This window comes from Ursus arctos, unplaced genomic scaffold (assembly GCF_023065955.2).
Source record: "Ursus arctos isolate Adak ecotype North America unplaced genomic scaffold, UrsArc2.0 scaffold_12, whole genome shotgun sequence".
NCBI lineage: Eukaryota > Metazoa > Chordata > Mammalia > Carnivora > Ursidae > Ursus > Ursus arctos.
This window is the reverse complement of record NW_026622786.1, coordinates 56540976-56558672: the sequence shown is the minus strand read 5'-3', so window position 1 is coordinate 56558672 and position 17697 is coordinate 56540976. Positions and strand designations below refer to the sequence as shown.

General features: G+C 38.9%; 1 long non-coding RNA gene across 8 annotated transcripts in view; it reads right to left on the bottom strand.

The window, feature by feature from the left end:
* LOC130543452 (uncharacterized) overlaps window positions 1-17697 on the bottom strand; it is a 327812-nt gene that overhangs the window by 108312 nt on the left and 201803 nt on the right. Inside the window, exon 21 of one of the 8 annotated variants that reach the window (XR_008958819.1) lies at window positions 6032-6080. The exons of the other annotated variants lie outside the window; for them this stretch is intronic. This is a non-coding gene — a long non-coding RNA (uncharacterized LOC130543452). The remainder of the gene's footprint in view (window positions 1-6031; window positions 6081-17697) is intronic. 8 annotated transcript variants of the gene reach the window in all.

The following is a 17697-nucleotide window of genomic DNA, read 5'->3' as shown; positions in this document are numbered from 1 at the left end:
TTTAACACTTCTCTTTATCTAAAAATGAGTTACAGAACTGGTAAGTAAGGCAATCAGGCAATAGAAAATGGAAAGGATGAGCTGGTTAGAGAAGTTTAGAACTTCGATTCAAAATGGAAAGTATATCCTTGAAACCCCTTCAACATAGAGGTTGACATGTCCTGTGGGAGTGCAAATGCTTCACTGGACTGATTCTCTGTGCATTTACTATCCACACTAACCTGGGTAGTGCAACAAGTGACCAGAACTGATAATATGAAACTTCCATGTATTTATGCCTATGGCGCACCAGGAACTGTGCTAGGAGCAGCTCTGTTTTGAAAAGCTCCATAAACACATGAAAATTCATCCAAGGCAGCTTTTTACTTGGTGCATAATTCTGTGTGTTTTGAGTGTGGCACTAGAGAACCACTTCCATGGGATAGAGAACATTATACATGCAGTGACAATATAATTGAATCACTCAAACCTGGGCCATTTTGTAAGTGAAAGAGAAAATTATTAATAATTATACTGGGATAAGGAAGTAAACAAGGATGTTTACTGGCAAACCAGTGTGTGGTCACTCTAATCCTCATTAAAGTCCTTGTTCATCTTCTCCTGCAGTGGTCAAGGAGCTGTGGAGAGATGGGGGTACTAACAAAGCCAGTCACCACGTAAATGTTGAGTGCTGAATGCTGGCCATGGACAGCATCCTGTGGAGCCGCTGCTAAGGAAACTGGGTAGAAGGAGATGAAAGCATAAGTCAAGCCAAGGACCTAGAGAAAACCTGGGGTATGAATGCTAAGTGTAGAGGGCCACAGAACTCATTCTGACACAATACGAGTTGAGGCCAGAGGAAATCATTTAGAAAAGTCTAGTCGCATAGAAGGACACGCAAGCATGCATCTCATGTCACAGCTCACCCACTGGCCTGTGAGGATAGTGTGGGCACAGGTATGGGTGACTTCAAGAGCCACCAGAAATCTCCTGGCTGCCTGGATGCCACTGCTAACGTTTCCCACAGGATTTAGTTCCAGAACGAAGCAGACTGCATTATAAATAGAACAGGCATCTAGAAAAAAAAGGCCCTTAACCTTTACTGGTACACAGAGGGTCCCAGAGGTTAGACATCATTTATCCGGGAATGTAGAAGGCAAATAGCCATAGCAAATGTGAGACCATTTTTTATTTTTCTAGTTTTGCTGAATAAGTCTCTTGAGCTTCTGTTGGTGTTAATATATATGGCCTTACTTCGAGGGCAGGTGACTGGGAGCATTCTAAATTATATAAGTAAATAAATAATGCCAATACATCTTCAACACACTGGATTTCTGTCTCAGGCTGCCTGCATATATGAAGAAAATAGAATTCTTTCTTAAGAATGCTTTTTTAAAAACATTTAAACATTGACTTCAGACAGTTACTTAGAAGAAAAGAGAGTATGTGACCCTCAGATACCAGGCTTAGTTCCCACGGACATTCTTTCTATGGTCCCGTGTCTACTACAGATATTTAAGAAGGAACGCCACTATAGAAAATAGAGCCATATCTTTACATGACACTTAAGCTATAAAGAGTGAGGAAACAGGACCAGAAACATAGCTGATACCACAGAGATAGATACTATCAGAGTGGGAATTACAGTTTAGTTCTCCTGACTTACACATAATTCAGTATAGATTTATTGGCAATTTCGTGCTGGTATAGTGAAGCATAAGGCTTAAATGTTGATTAGACCCAAATTTCTATCTTGTTCCTACTTCTTTTAAATCTGGAACTTCAAATAAGGCCCTCTTTAATTAAGTATCCTAATACCTGTTTCATGACATACTTACCAAGGGAAAAAAATCAGATTGTATTGATAAATTACCAAGTATCTTGCCTAGGATTCAGTAGGTTCCCAGTATAGCTTGTTTCCTTCCCCATTTCTTTGAAACATTTCCCACCACATTGATTGTTAGGGCCAATTCAAATAATGTGAATCTCCCCCATTTACGGTACATTCATAGGGGAATATACAATAGTAATTCTCAAACTATTTGGACATAAGAATCATTTGATCAAAAAAACCAAGACAAGTCACAAACTCGAAAAAATACTCACAAAGGACACATCTGATAAAGGACTGATCCAAGATACAGAAAGAACTCTTAAAACTCAACAATAACAAAACAAACAACCTAATTAAAAAATGGATCGAAGACCTCAACAGACACCTCACCAAAGAAGATACACAGATGACAAATTAAGCATATGAAAAGATGTTCCACATCATATTTCATCAAGCAAATGCAAATTAAAGCAACAATAAAATACCACTACACACCTATTAGAATAGCCAAAATCTAGAATACTGACAACGACACATGCTGATGCAGATGTAGAGCAACAGGAACACTTATTTATTGCTGGTGAAAACGGAAAATGATAGAGCCAGTTTGAAAGACAGATCAATATACTCTTACCCTAAATATAGCAATCACGTTCCTTGGTATTTATCCTTGGACAACTTATGTCCACACAAAAACCTGAACATAAATATAGAGCTTCATTCATACTTTTCAAAATTTGGATTAGGCAAGATGACCTTCAATAAGTGAATGAATAAATCAATTGTGGCACATCCAGACTAATGGAATATTATTCAGTACTAAAAAGAAATGAGCAATCAAGCTATGAAAAGACATAGCCGAAATTTAATTGCATATCACTAAGTGAAACAAGCCAATCTGAAAAATCATTGTATGAGTCCAACTATATTACATGTTAGAAAAGACAAAACAAGGGAGACAGTAAAAAGATGAATGATTACCAGGGGTTGGGAGAGTGGGGAGGGATGAAAAGATATAGCACAGAGGCCTTTGGGGCAGTGAAAATACTCTGGATGATACCCTAATGTTGCATACATGTCATTATATATTTGTCCAAACTCTCAGAATGTGTAACACCAAGAGTGAACTCTAAGGTTAATTATGAACTTTGGGTGATAATGACGTGTCAGTGTAGACTCAGTCACTGTAACAAATGTACCATTCTGGTGGGGGATGTTGATAATGGGGGCAGCTGTACAGGTATGTGGGGAAGGAGGTATATGGGGAATCTCTCTACCTGCATCTCAATTTTGCTGTAAACCTAAAAATAATAAGCTTTAATGAAAAAAAAAATCACCTGAGGCATTCACTAGAAATGCAGATTCAGCAGATTTCATTGAAGCCCAGAAATCTGTATTGTAATGTGTATTCTTTCCTTACTTTTACTCTCACTCTACCACTCCAAGACTCAGAGGCAACTGGACTACAGAACACACTTGGATAAACTCTGATGGAGAAAAATCATTCCAGTGCACCATCCCAATAGTTCCTAAACTTTTCTGTGCTTCAGATTAAAATACGAAGAAAATTTAGGGGCACTGGGTGGTTCAGTCAGTTGTGCATCTAACTCTCGATCTCAATTCGGGTCTTGATCTTGGGGTCATTGAGTTCAAGCCCCACATTGAACTCATGCCCAGCATGGAGCCTACTTAAAAAATAAAAAAATAAAATAAAATAAAACAAAACATATGAAGAAAATTCAAACTACAAATTAAGGAGTCACTCACACCAAAAGACACTAATTCAGTGAATTGGGTCTGACATCTTCATTTTACTAAGTTCACTGGTGATTCTGATGCTTAACCAGGTTTGGGAACTCTTTTTCTACCTATGCTGCAAGATTGTGGTACCACCCACTCTGATTTCAGTAGCTAATTTGCATTAAATCATTGAAAGCCATCCCACACTGGATTTATTTTCCAACAAGAGTGGAAGGATTTTGCCATCTAATATTCTAATTAGAAGCTTTCATGCATAAGGCATTGTTCACAAGTGTTCATAATGACTTTGCTTTCCACAGCCAGTTGGGATTTGAGGCTGATCTTTACTTTTGATTATTTGTTTGTTTTTAAATAAACACAATGCATAGGTGATAGCAAAGTTTTTAAATGCAAATATGTTAATTTCATCATGGAGGAAAGAGGCACAATGTGGCTTACAGATTGCAATTTAGTTTTTAGCTGATGGTAAAGAATAGTGGGATGGACAATCTTTAAATAAGAATAATGACTATAGTGTCCATTTCATGCCTAGACCATTAAATGTAGACTACCTTCCCAGGTACCAAGCTGAAGTAGATCCATGAAGGCCAACAAAGTCTCTAATGTCTGCTCCACAAAATATCTGTAATAATCCCTTACATGTTCTCAACCTGCTGGTGTTCATTGGTCTCTACACTTCTCCCACACTCTCGGAATCATATTCCAGTTTCCAAGTATACAGGGACTTCTTTTACTTATTACACCCAACTATCTGCTCAAATCTACCCTATATGTGCTCAACTGCCAAGATTTTCAGCTATGACTTAGAAACGTCTTCCTATAGCAGTAGGCCTACCAACCAGGCCAACTCTAGTCCCTCAGGCTAAGAGAGAGACATTAGGAAATTTAATGGCATTCCAATAAATGCATAGATCATAAATGTTTCCACTGTACAGATAACCAGCAGTGTATTTGAAAAATACACTGAAACTCGTCATAACTGTGCATCCTAGATTATATCCCTCAATTCCCATTGTTGAAAACACTCAAATGTATCTTTCTACATTTGGATATTAAATTATTCAGAAATGAATGAGAATCCCAAAATAATGACTTTAACTCTGCTTTGCAAGAATGCCTGGAGAAATAGAAGGGAAAATCAATTTGTTAACAATCACCAAACCTGTGAAATTTCTGTCTCTCAAACACACTCCTGGTCAATCCATTGTGTTCTCCATTTCCAAGGACAGCCTGATTTTACTTGGACTGTTGGCCTTTATAGTATATGTTTCATGGTTTCCTGCGAATATTTACTTACCCTTAATGATTTCCATCTACTTTAAGTTATATTGCCAAAGGGTCTTGACACTGACCAGTCATTTGTTTAAGTTTTTGTATAGAAATTTTTAGGAATCCCTAAGGTAAATAATCATAAATAATTATGAAACATTTACTATGTACCTGATATAGTAGATATGATATTAAACCAATGTATCTCTCATTCTCCTATAAATCACTTTGCCCTGGAAATCATGTTCTCTGACAACCTTCTACATTTAAGGCCAACCAAGAAAGATTAACCCAGGAAAGAACAAACAATGTACAAAAACATGGATCTTTTGTCCACTCAAAGCTGACTCTCTTGAATCCTTGGTAAATCCATAGTCTTAAAAGCCCGATTTATGAGAAGAAAAAATATCTAAATTATAACAGTGCCCTTTACACATAACAAAATTCAGGCTGGCCTAGACCATAGAAAATACTATTTGTTCATTTTTAAGATAGCACCCTGATTGATTGTTCTTTTTATGACAGGCACTGTTTTGCGTGTGTTAACTCCTTTCAACCTTATAATAGTCTCCATTTCTTTTGTTTACCAATGTGCTGAGAACTCCTAGAACCTAGCCTGGTGTATATATAGGTACTTAATAAATATGTGTTAGTGAATGAATGACTTTATGAGATATATACTATTATCTATATTTTACAGATAAGGAAATAGAGACACAGGGAAATTAAGTATCTTTTCCAAGCTTTTATACTCAGTAGTGAGAACCAGAATTCAGAATAAGGAAACATTCCTATAAACATCAAATGAGTTGCTCAAAGTTATTAGGGGAAAAACAACTTGAGGCTCTCTGATTTCAATCCTGTGCATACTCCGTAGGACTGGCAGGCAAATACAAGTAAATTGCATCAGGTGCTATATGTAGAATTTGCATGTGAGGGGCACCTGGGTAGCGCAGTCGTTAAAGCGTCTGCCTTCGGCTCAGGGCGTGATCCCGGCGTACCGGGATCGAGTCCCACATCGGGCTCCTCCGCTATGAGCCTGCTTCTTCCTCTCCCACTCCCCCTGCTGTGTTCCCTCTCTCACTGGCTGTCTCTCTGTCACATAAATAAATAAAATCTTTAAAAAAAAAAAAAAAGAATTTGCATGTGATACATAATTTACATGTGTATACATACACGCATACCTACAGTGAATTAGCATCCATGAAATACCTGCTGTCTTTCCTTCAGAACTGTCCTAAAAACAAGCAAAATCATAGGTGTAAAAAGTGCTTTGAAAGATGTGAAACATATTTATGCAAGGTGTTATAAAAATAATAATGATAAGCATTTATCACAATATTGCCTGTGGCCAGCCCCCTAGGTCTAGATCAGCCTTCTTCACTCCTGACATCAATTGCCATCTGCTTCCCACCCTTAGTTTTGAATGATAGCCAGGTTCTTCTCACATCTGCCAAGTGAATCCGACCAGTGTCTGCCCAAACTCCATCCCTCCTACCACATCATCCATTGGTTGGAAAGGCAAGAAGCTTCCATTTATTATGAATTTTATGTTTCAGATACTATACTATTTATTCATTGATTTAATTATTAAATATGTACTAAGCACCTGCCATTGCCAGACATGGAGATAAATTAAAATCGGATTCTGAAAATAATAGTCAAAGAATCCAAAAGAAACTAAGAAAAAAAGAACAGAGGAAAAGAGGAACAATCAGAGGGAACAAATAGAAAACAACTAACAAAGCTTAATATAATTAATTTATTGAGTTATCTTGAAGTCATTGGACATTGTGCTATAATATTATAGTATGCATACAAGTTCATATTTCTCACTAGAAGCTAAATGATAACTTATCTTTCTACATTCCTCTCAGATTGTTTATTAGCATTAAAATCTTGGACAGTCAGTAAGTTGAAATATTCGCTTAAGTGGTACGCAACTAAGGCTCGATAGTCATCACTCTAAAGATGCTCAACAAGCTATTTATATATCAGCCCAGTATAATTTTCAGAATCCTACACTATTTCTTCAAAATTTTTTTCCATTTTGCTTATCTTTGTTACCTACACACCATCCTTTACCCATGATGTTCCCCCTCCCTGGAATACCCCCAACTCTTCACGCCTTAATGTCCTTAGTCTTTAATATCTTCTAACGATTGCCCTCTTATTTCCTCTACTTCATCCTACAAAGAGCAACCAGACCATACTGTTAAAAAAAATCATTTATTCGGGCACCTGGATGGCTCAGTCATTAAGCGTCTGCCTTCGGCTCAGGTCATGATCCCGGCGTTCTGGGATCGAGCCCCACACTGGGCTCCTCCACTGGGAGCCTGCTTCTTCCTCTCCCACTCCCCCTGCTTGTGTTCCCTCTCTCGCTGTGTCTTTCTCTGTCAAATAAATAAAATCTTTTAAAAAAATCATTTATTCAAAAATATTTATTGAATTAAGAATAAAATCAGACAAAATCAGAGAGGGAGACAAACCATAAGAAACTCTTAACTCTAGGAAAAAAACTGAGTTTCTGGAGGGGAGGGGGAGGGAGGGATGGGGTAACTGGGTGGGCATTAAGGAGGGTACTTGATGTAATGAGCACTGGGTGTTATATGCAACTGATGAATCACTAAACTCTACCTCTGCAACTAATAATACATTATATGTTAATTAAATTTAATTTTACAAAATTTTTTTAAAAGACTATGTGCAATACATTCATGCTAGGTGATGAACAAAACCGATTTTGTCTTTTTTCATAAAAGCAATAGGAAATCATTAAAGGTGTTCGATCAGGGAAGTAACATGGTAAGACTCACATTTATAAAAGCACTCTCCATAAAGGACAGGGTGGAGAAGTTCCGTGGTGAACGCAGGGAGAAGAGAACAGGAGTGTTCATCTGATTGGGCAGAAAGGTAAAGATTGTTCGGGCATGACTAACAAAACTGACATTGGAGATGTTTCTCTGAAATTAAAGGATCTGAAAGTATTTTAGAAGAAAACTGACAGGACTTGGTGATGAAATGGTTGTCAGGACTGAAGGAGAGGCAGATTTCACGAGTGATTCCTAGTTTTCTTTTTGTAGATGGCCAGGTGAAGAGGGTGCCCTGTGCTGAGCTCGGGGATGCTGACAAAAGGGAAGCTCATGAGTTCGTTTCAGGAACTTTTAGGTTTGAGTGATGCCAAATTCTCCAACTAGAGATGTCAAGTGGATAGTATATGTTTTATTCAATGCAGTATCCAGGACCCCATACAGTCTATGTTTCACAATAAAAGCTCAATACATATTTGTTAACTGACTAACTTGGAATCAGAGGAGAGGAACAATTTTCCAGGTATTCTGACTGACATTCTATCTGCATCATCTCGTTTAATCCCACACTAAGGGTTCAGCTTGAATACTGTGATTCCAATTTTACAGATTAGAGAACATGGTCAGGAAGATTAAGTAACAAAACAAGGAAATTGTAGAATCAAGATTTAAACTCAGATCTGCCTATTTATAAATCTCTTGCAAGATCTTTGTTCTTCCCTCCACCACCAATATATACCAGATAGCTTATGAAAAATAAAGTAGCTTCTTCCTCTATGTCTTAGAAAAATTGTCTCCCTCTGCTTCCCTCATCATTTCTTCTCCCACTCAGGCATGGATACGTCAGAACAAAATTCAGCAATTTCTCTTTTGCTTCTACTCAAGATTAAGGGAAGGGACTCTGCTGCTTGCTCTACCAGCATTTTACTGTGGAAAAATAAAAGCAGAAAAATGGGAAATGCTGCAAGATTACGGATGCACTCATTTCGTGTGCATTCTTCAGAAATGTCAAGGAAGCTGAAATCTAATTTAATGTATTACATGATTGTACGAAATTACTTAACCACATCAAAGCATCAATGGCCTCACACTCTGGGAAGGGACATTGTAAAATGGTTTTCAAATATATAATGCAGTCTCTCAGGTGCTTGAGACAGGGACGCCCATCTCTGAAATTAAAGCTTCCCTTACACTTCTGAGATCAAAACAACAGAGCCATTATTTGAGAGGCTGGATGAAATACCAGAGCCATTTCTTATTAGCTTCAGTCATTAAAGAGAATTTAGTAGCCTAGCTACTTATGCATTTTTTTCCCTTTCTTAAAAAAAAAAAAAGCAATCTTAATGGAATGAAAGGGCGGAAGATTTTGAAGATCAAGATTACGGGTAAATTTCCCACTAATTACATTGTTTTCTGCTTTCAAAAAAGAAAACCCAACCAATTTTCCAATTCCCCTCTCCATCTCATGCTAAACATTTTAAGAATACAAAAAGAGATGTTAAGCACATTGGCCTTCTTTAAGAGTGAGGAAAATTACTACTACACCTTCTCCACTACTATAAGTACTAGTGAAAAAAATCCTTATGTAAATCTGTCCTCTAGAACATTAAATGCATTTTTTCCAAAGCAACAATATTGTGAACAAAAAATTGGATTCCCAGTAGGACCCTCAAAAACCAAGTCCAGCCATGATGGGGATGTACAGAATGCTTCAGCACTGAGGTGAGAAGATCCTAGGAATCTCTGAAACACAGCTCATCTCCCTCTCTCCTGGGATAACTATTTTGAAAGCCATGTAATAGCAGGAATTCAGCCTCTGTATAAAAAAAAATAGCATCTGAAAAGACAATAATGCTCCATATTTAATAGCATAGGCACTAGGACTACATTACCTAGGTTTGACTCCAAACACCGACTAGATCTGAACACTAGACAAGGTACTTCCTTTATTCCGTGCCTCAGTTTCTACGTATATACCATGGGAGCTGAGACAGTACAGGCATATCCCACTTCATTTTGCTTCACTTTGTTATGCTTCACAGATACTGCATTTTTTAAATTTTTATTTATTTGTTTATGAATTGAAGGTTTGTGACCACCCTGCATCAAGCAAGTCTTTGGTGCCATTTTTCCAACAGCATTTGCTCACTTTGTGTCTCTGTGCCACATTTTAGTAATTCTCTCAATATTTCCAATTTTTTTCATTATAATTGTATGTGTTACGGTGATCTGTGATCAGTGACTCGCTAAAAGCTCAGATGATGGTTAGCATTTTTTAGCAATATTTTTGAATGACGGTATGTACTTTTTTCAAACATAATGCTATTACATACTTATTAGACTACACTATAGTGTAACCATGAGTTTTATACACACTGGGAAACAAAAAAATTCATTTGGCTTGCTTTATTGGTCTATTCACTTTATTGTGGTGGCCTAGAACCAAACCCGCAATATTTCCAAGGTATGCCTATATTCATAGTGTTGTTGTGGTTAAATAGAACAGTTCTGGGCACGTAGTAAGTGCTTAATAAATGTCAGCTATTATTGGTACTGTGCTACATATTTAATCTCATTTAATCTTTGCTATGACCCCTCAAGATAAATATATTTATCTTCCACTTAAAGAAACTGAAGTAGAGCCAGATTTCTAATCCAGTTCTGATTCCTTGATTCCAGACTCTGGAATATATGACCATGACACACCATCTATGAAGATGTATAGTTCTCAAGGACACACCTCTTCCCCCACGTCCCAACCCCCTTCCCTGAACCCTCAGCCACTACATCCATAGTAAGGAGTCAGGATGGGTGAGTTGAAACTCCTCCCTCTCCAGGGCCCACAGGAAGGGGAATCTGCCCCAGCTCCCTGCCTGGCATGGGCCAAGCTCCCATGGAGTTTTGACCTTTGTAAATTAGATATTCAGAGGCCAGGGAATGCCTATGTTTTGAACTCCCATTGTAACTTTCTGGCAAATCCATGAGTGTGAGCTCTGAAAATGACACAGGCCTGTGGAAGTGCTGATCTCAGCCTTGGAAATCCTTGTGGATGTGATTACTTAGAGAAAGTGAAGGTGACTGACCATTTACAGTCAGAATCCTAACAAACTGAAGCATTACAGAAACTATGAAGTCAAAACCAGGGAGGGCTGGGACCAACAAAGCAAGCTAGACATGGAAACACTTTCCAGAAACAAGTTAAGAAAGAACTAAGAAGGTGTTCTCATGGGCTTGACAGGGGCTTTGTCCAGTTTTCCTTCCCATTTAGAGATGGATGCTGAAGCAAAGAGAACAAAGACCAAGATGAGGAACAAAACCCTTTGAGGCCTGGGAAATGGGTCTGGTGACAGTGGTTTTCTCAGGGAGGAGATAGGAAAGGAGGGATGTGCCTTCACATTTTCCTGATTTCTGTGGGTCTTCCACAGTGGCCCAAACGCTTCTTGATTATCTTGAAAATGTATTTTTGATTATTAGGAGGTTCCTTTAAGGAACTGTAGAATCCCAAAACCAGAAAAGGGATCGGCCGTTATGGAACACTGTTAAGTGTTACGTGTCAGGCGTTGCGCGTTCACCATATACCCTTCCAGCAACCCTGTAATTATCGTCCTCACATTACAGAGGAGACTCAGAAAGGGGCAAGTAGCGCCCAGGGTCACAGAGCCTGGATGTGGCACCCCGGCTTCCCAAAAAGGACCGCTCTTGTCAAGGACCATTCACAGGTCACTGACTTCTTCGTGGTCATCTTGTCCAGCCTTCATCACCCTGTGGAGTTCCTCAGACATCACCCCCAGTGAATGGCTTTTCAGTCTCTGTTCGAACATCTGCTACAAAAGGAATCTCACTACTTCCTTTTTTTTTTTAACTGTAGTAAAATACATGTAACATAAAATTCACCATCTTAACCATTTTAAAACATACAGTTCTGTGGCATTTAATACATTCACAAGGTTGTACAACCATTACAACAGTCTAGTTGCAGAGGAAACCCCCATATCCAATAAGCAGTCAGTCCCCATTCCCCCTTCCCAACAGCCACTAATCAGCTCTCTGTCTTTTATGATCTGCCCGTTCTGGACAATTCATACAAATGGAATCATACAATATGGGGTCTTTGTGTCTGGCTTCTTTTACTCAGTATGTTTTCAGGGTTCATCCGTGTGCTAGCATATATCAATACTTCATTCCTTTTTATAGCTGAACAGTATTCCAAAGTACAGATTTTCCATATCTTTTTTATCTGTCAGTTGATGGCCACTTGTGTTATTTTTATTTTGGGGCTATTGTGAATAGTGATGCTGTGAATATACTTACAGACATTTTTCAAATACCTCTTTTCAATTATCTAAGATATATATACACAGGAGTGGAATTGCTGGTTCATGTGGTAATTCTGTTTAACTTATTAAGGAGCCATCAAACTTGTTTCCATAGTAGATGCATGATTTTACATTCCCACCAGCAATGTATGAAGGTTCCAAATTTTTCACATCTTTGTCAACACCTGCTACTTTCTGCTGTTTTTAATTAGAGCCATTCTAATAGGTATGAAGTGGTAACTCATTATGCTTTTGATCACATTTCTCTAGTGACTAATGACATTGAGCATCTTTTCATGTGCTTGATGTGACCATTTGTATATCTTCCTGGATAAATGTCTATTTGATTCTTTCATCTATTTTTTGACTGAACTGTTTGTCATCTTGTTGTTGAGTTGTAAGAATTCTATACATATTATGGGTACTAGACAATTATCAGGTGTATGATTTGCCAATATTTTTTCTCATGATGTCTTTTCATTCTTTTGACAGTGTCCTCTGATGAAATAAAGTTTTTGTTTTTGGTGAAGTCCAATTTCTTTATTTTTTTCTTATGTTGCTTATAATTGTCTAGTCATGTCTAAGAAACTATTGCCAAAGCCAAAGTCATGAAGATTAGCCATATGTATCCTTTTCATTGTTTTATAGTTTTAACACTTATATTTAGGTCTTTGAGCCATTTTGAGTTGATTTCGTATGTGATGTAAGGTAAGGGTCCAACTTCATTCTTTTGTATATAGGTATACAGTTGTTTGCACCATTTGTTGAAGAGACTATCCTTTCCCAGTTAAATGATCAGGCATCCTTGTCAAAAATCAATTGACCATACGTATATGGGTTTATATCTAGATTCCTCTGCATTCTATTCTTTTCTATTCTATCCTACATATGTTAATCCTTATGCCACTACCATGCTGTTCTGATTACTATAACTCACAACTTTTTAAGGCAGCCTATTCAGCCTTCAGACACCCACCTCCTTCATTAGAAAAATTAGTTCTTTTCTTATGCTGAAATATACCTCATGTTGCTGCTAACCTCTGGTCACAGTTCTGCCCTCTGGAGTCTTATCATTACAGCAACATTCTCACTAATCTTAGTAAGCTCTCATTATTTTCCAGGTTATTTTAAATGTTTTACACCTATTATTTAATCACCTTATGTCCTCAAACACTATAGCTGCAATTATTGTTCCCTGTTTATAGATGAGGAAACCATGGCATGAAGAGGTTAAGTGACTAACCTATTCACAGTTACATAGTAAGTGGCAGATGTAGGATGCAAACACAGACAGTTCAACACTCCAGCTCATTCTCTTGACCTGCAGAGCAGTTGAACAGCAATTCATCAGGTGCCTATGGATCAAGCACTGTGATCAAGGCTAGAAGTACAAAGGTCAACAGGCTGCTGTTCCCACCTTCATGGAGTTTTCAGATTAGTAGAGAAGACACTGGTCAATATCAAGAGTGTAATAATGCAAGAATACCGAAGATTGATGTTCTCTCAAAAGTAGAAGACTTTACCACGTTCACACAATCCTGGACCCTTGCCTCTCACTACTTCATATCTTCCCCCCAATCCAATCTAATCCATGTCCATGGTATCACAGCTAATATAAATACCCCAATCCTCAACACAGACTCTGACTCTCTGGACCACTGATGCTCTCCTGAGCTTCACATGACCCCACATTGACCTAGAACATTGAGATGAATTATTCTCTAATATAGAAACTTGAACTCACACAAATGCTCTTATATTACCATTCCCAAAATGATTCCCCCACCCATTTCCCACAGTGCCTGAAATCTTCCATTACAAATTCTTTCCATTGGTAAAGATGTTTACTCTTCCAAAGATCCAATCCCTATGTCTCTGAGGAAGTAAGCAAGTAGAGAGCTACAGTGATTGATGATCTATCTTATGCTAGGCATTTTATATAGATCATCACAATTTATCCCCAGAACAACACAGTGGGTAAGCGTCATTATCCCCATTTTACGTAGGAGAAAACTGAGACTCAGAATTTAGAGAATAAAGTGGCATAATTAATATTTAAACCCAGGACTGCCTAATCTCCAAGCAGGAATTCCTTTGATAGCTTCCCTGAAAAGGTAACATTCAGTTTATGTTTAACCACCTCCTGGAACTAACAGCTCATAATCCACATTTGACCCAACCTATCACAGAACTTCTCTGATTGTTAGAAAGTGTTTGCTTCCAACAATGACAGCATTTCAGAAATGAAATGGCCTGCTTCAGGAGGCAGTGATCTCCTCATCTCAGGGCTTTTTCAGCTGCCAAAAGACCCTGAGTTTGCTTTGGATGGAGATTCTCAGTCCCTACTTAGCCATCCCATTCCCACATGCAACATGCCAAAGATGACATTCCACCACCAGAGCCAACTGGTATTCCTAAATCATTCCCTAAAAGCAGGAAGGACAAACTGACTTAAAAAAAAAAAAAAGCCATGTTTATTCTGCCACTTTTACCAGAGGCAAGGGCATTGCAGGCAGTGGAGAGTAAGAGGGAAATTAAACTATAAAGAAATATTTGACAGTGTTTCCTTAATCGTCGCCTGTATCTGCTGATCCAGCCAGAAGCAAGGGGGCAGAGGTGATCTTTGCTATGCCACAGTGAATAATGCAATCATATTTTTGATACCAAACTACATTTAACTGCCATATAAATCCTGCCTGCCTCCATACCACACCTCATTATCTCACAGGAAATGTACAACTTCTGGAAAGTCAGATGTGGTCAGCCCTGTGCCCCTGAAGCTAGGATGGAGACACAAAGCTGAGAGTCAGGTGCTTGCCAGGCCGGCAGGCCAGCTTCTGAGCGCACAGCATGAGCCTTGCCCATGTACCTTTGGCACTAACTTGCTGCAGGGTGTTCCACAGGACATACCACCCCTCTGGGATTCAGTTTTTCATCTTTGAAATGGGAACAGGGTTATCATCATTCCAATTTTGCAAATGAGAAAGGTCAAGCACAGACAAGTCAGGAAACTGCTCAAGGTCTAGTTGATGGAAACCGAACTTCAAACCCAAGCCTCTCCCTTTTCCTTTAGAAGCATGTTTCTCCAAAAATGAAGAAGCTCTAACACTGCAACTGTGATACTTTGCTGGAACTATTAGGTTCAAAACCTCTGAACAATAGCTTCCCCCATTTGTAGCATCTTACTGTCAACATGCTCAGCCGCCCGGACTCCCAAAGGGGAAAAAATGTGTGAAATAAACACAATTATAAAACGTGCAAGCTTGACTTCAGGGAGTGGGGTGGGTTAGTGAAAATGATTGGTATAGAAAAGGAGAGACAGTGGCCTCTAAGTCTCTTTGGAAGATGAGAAGGGGTGGCCACTCTGCCTGACTCGGGAAGGAGAAAAAATGAGCACATTGGGTCATTTTTGCCCTGTTTCCAGCTCCATGAATTGAAAAGCTGAGTCCAGGTTCAATGCATCACTCTTGAGCCAGTGAACAAAATCCCTCTTTGTTCCCCAGTGAAACTTATCTCTGAAGAGCTACACTACTTCCTGTGAGATACAGCCCTGCAGATGTGCCGTGGGAGCCCCGCCCAGCTGCACTGCCTTTGCTCAACGTGCAAGAATGGGCATTCTGTACTTGGCTGGGCTGAAAATGACACTTGCTCCTCTGATCCCCACTGGGGTTACCAAGTGGGCAAAACTTCCTGTTTAGAAGAGGAGCCGTGGGCAGTGGATGTATGTGTAATTTTGTTTTGTTCCTTTGTGAATTTGCTTAGCTATTTATAGAGCTAAATCAAAAGGCAAGGGGGCAGAGTGTAGCACAGTGTTTTTCAAACTGTATTCCATGGAACCCTTCCAAGGACTAGAGGTAGAGGATGGGGTGGGTGGGAGCAGCAGGCACAGCACCAAGTCTCCTATCTGCCCCCTGCTCCCCCTGCCAACACCACCCACAATAGCAATCAAAGCAGTTCTACTTCTAACAGTCTGATACAGTGGGCTGAATCCCATTTTATTTCAACAAAGACTCTTATAGCCAAAAAGGTGTTTGAAAGGTCCTACAAGACAAGGAAGGATCCATCCTAAATTCTATTCTCAGTTCTGCTAAAATATAGCTTTGTGACCTTGCGTAGTTCATTTTAGCTGCAGTCTCAGTTCCCTCATCTATAGAATGAGGCAGTTCTAACAGTGTGTGAGCCTTGAGGGTGAGTACTCTACTACTATCTTTATTATATTTACCAGACTGACTCCAACTGAGTGTGTCCTTTATGTCTATTCACATTGATAAATAGTTATGATCACACATTTGGGGGCAGGTGTTGTCTGAATCCTGGGGAAGCAAAGATGGAAACCAGAAACCCTGCCATAAAGGCATTCATAGTCTATAGAAAGGAAACTAATTGAATCATCACAATAAAAAATGAGATATGCTATGTTCACAAAAGGCATAGTAATTTCAAACTAGAATTTTCAAATTCAGAAAAGTTGTCTGAGGGACTTGCTAAACTAGAATCAAAGTGGCCTCAGAGAGACCTAAAATAAACAATCTAATATAGGCACAAAAACTTATGAAGGAGTAAGGATACCATCAAACATTCAAAGGACAGCTAGGTCCATAGGTGACAATAATCCAGTGACCAAGATGGAATTCATGTCAGCCATTATATGGTTGACTATTAGGAAGTTGCTTAGAAGGGAAGGGTTCCAACAGGGAGGAAAGTAAACACTTCCGAAGTGCTCATCTTTACTCTTGCCACCCCAAACATTAGGGTTCGTGGGCTGATCTTTAGCACTGCATGAAACACGACTCTTGCATGTCAGGAGTTGAAGTGACATCCCAGGGGTTCAACTGACATGATTTAGCTAAAAGACCACTTGAAGCAGACACATATGGGTTTCAGCCCAGCCCTACCTCCAACAGACTGTGTGGTTTATGGCAATTTGCTTAACTTTTATGAATCTGTCTTTCCTCATTTGTAAAATGAAATAATAATACCTATTTTATGGAGCTACTGTGTCATTCTGGTCTGCAGTTTCCTTATCTATAAAATCGAAGGATTATACTAGAAGTTCTCTGAGGCTCTTTCAGTCCTTAAAATTCTCTACAATTGCTCCTGGAGTTGGGGAACATGTGCTACAGCTACCCAAAATTGATGTATGGGTAATCAAAAAGGGGGAAGGGACTATGCAGGTAGAAAAAATAAAATGGCTAAAACTCTTTGAAGTTCCTACATCAAGGCAGAGAGTCTATTTTCACACACACACATACACACACACACACACACACACACACACACACACACACAGGAATATTATCCGACCTTCAAAAAGAAGGAAATCCTGTCATTTGTGACAACATGGAAAAATGTAGAGAGCGCTGTGGTAATGAAATAAGTCCAACAGAGAAAGACAAATACTGTATAGTATTGTTTATATGTTGAATGTCTTTTTTTTTTAAGTCAAATTCATAGAATCAAAGAGTAGAAAAGTGATTACCAGGGGCTGATGGGTGGGGGGAATAGGGCGAGTTTCGTAAGAGGGTACAAGCTTCCACTTATAAAATAAGGTCTGAGGATCTAATGTATAACATGGTGATTATAGCTGATATCACTGTATTACATAATTACATAATTGAAATTTGCTGAGAGAGTAGAATTTAAATTTTCTCACCAAAGGAAAAAAAAGAGGATAAATATGTAAGGGGATGGATGTGTTAATTAACTCGGTGGACGGCTGGGGGAATCC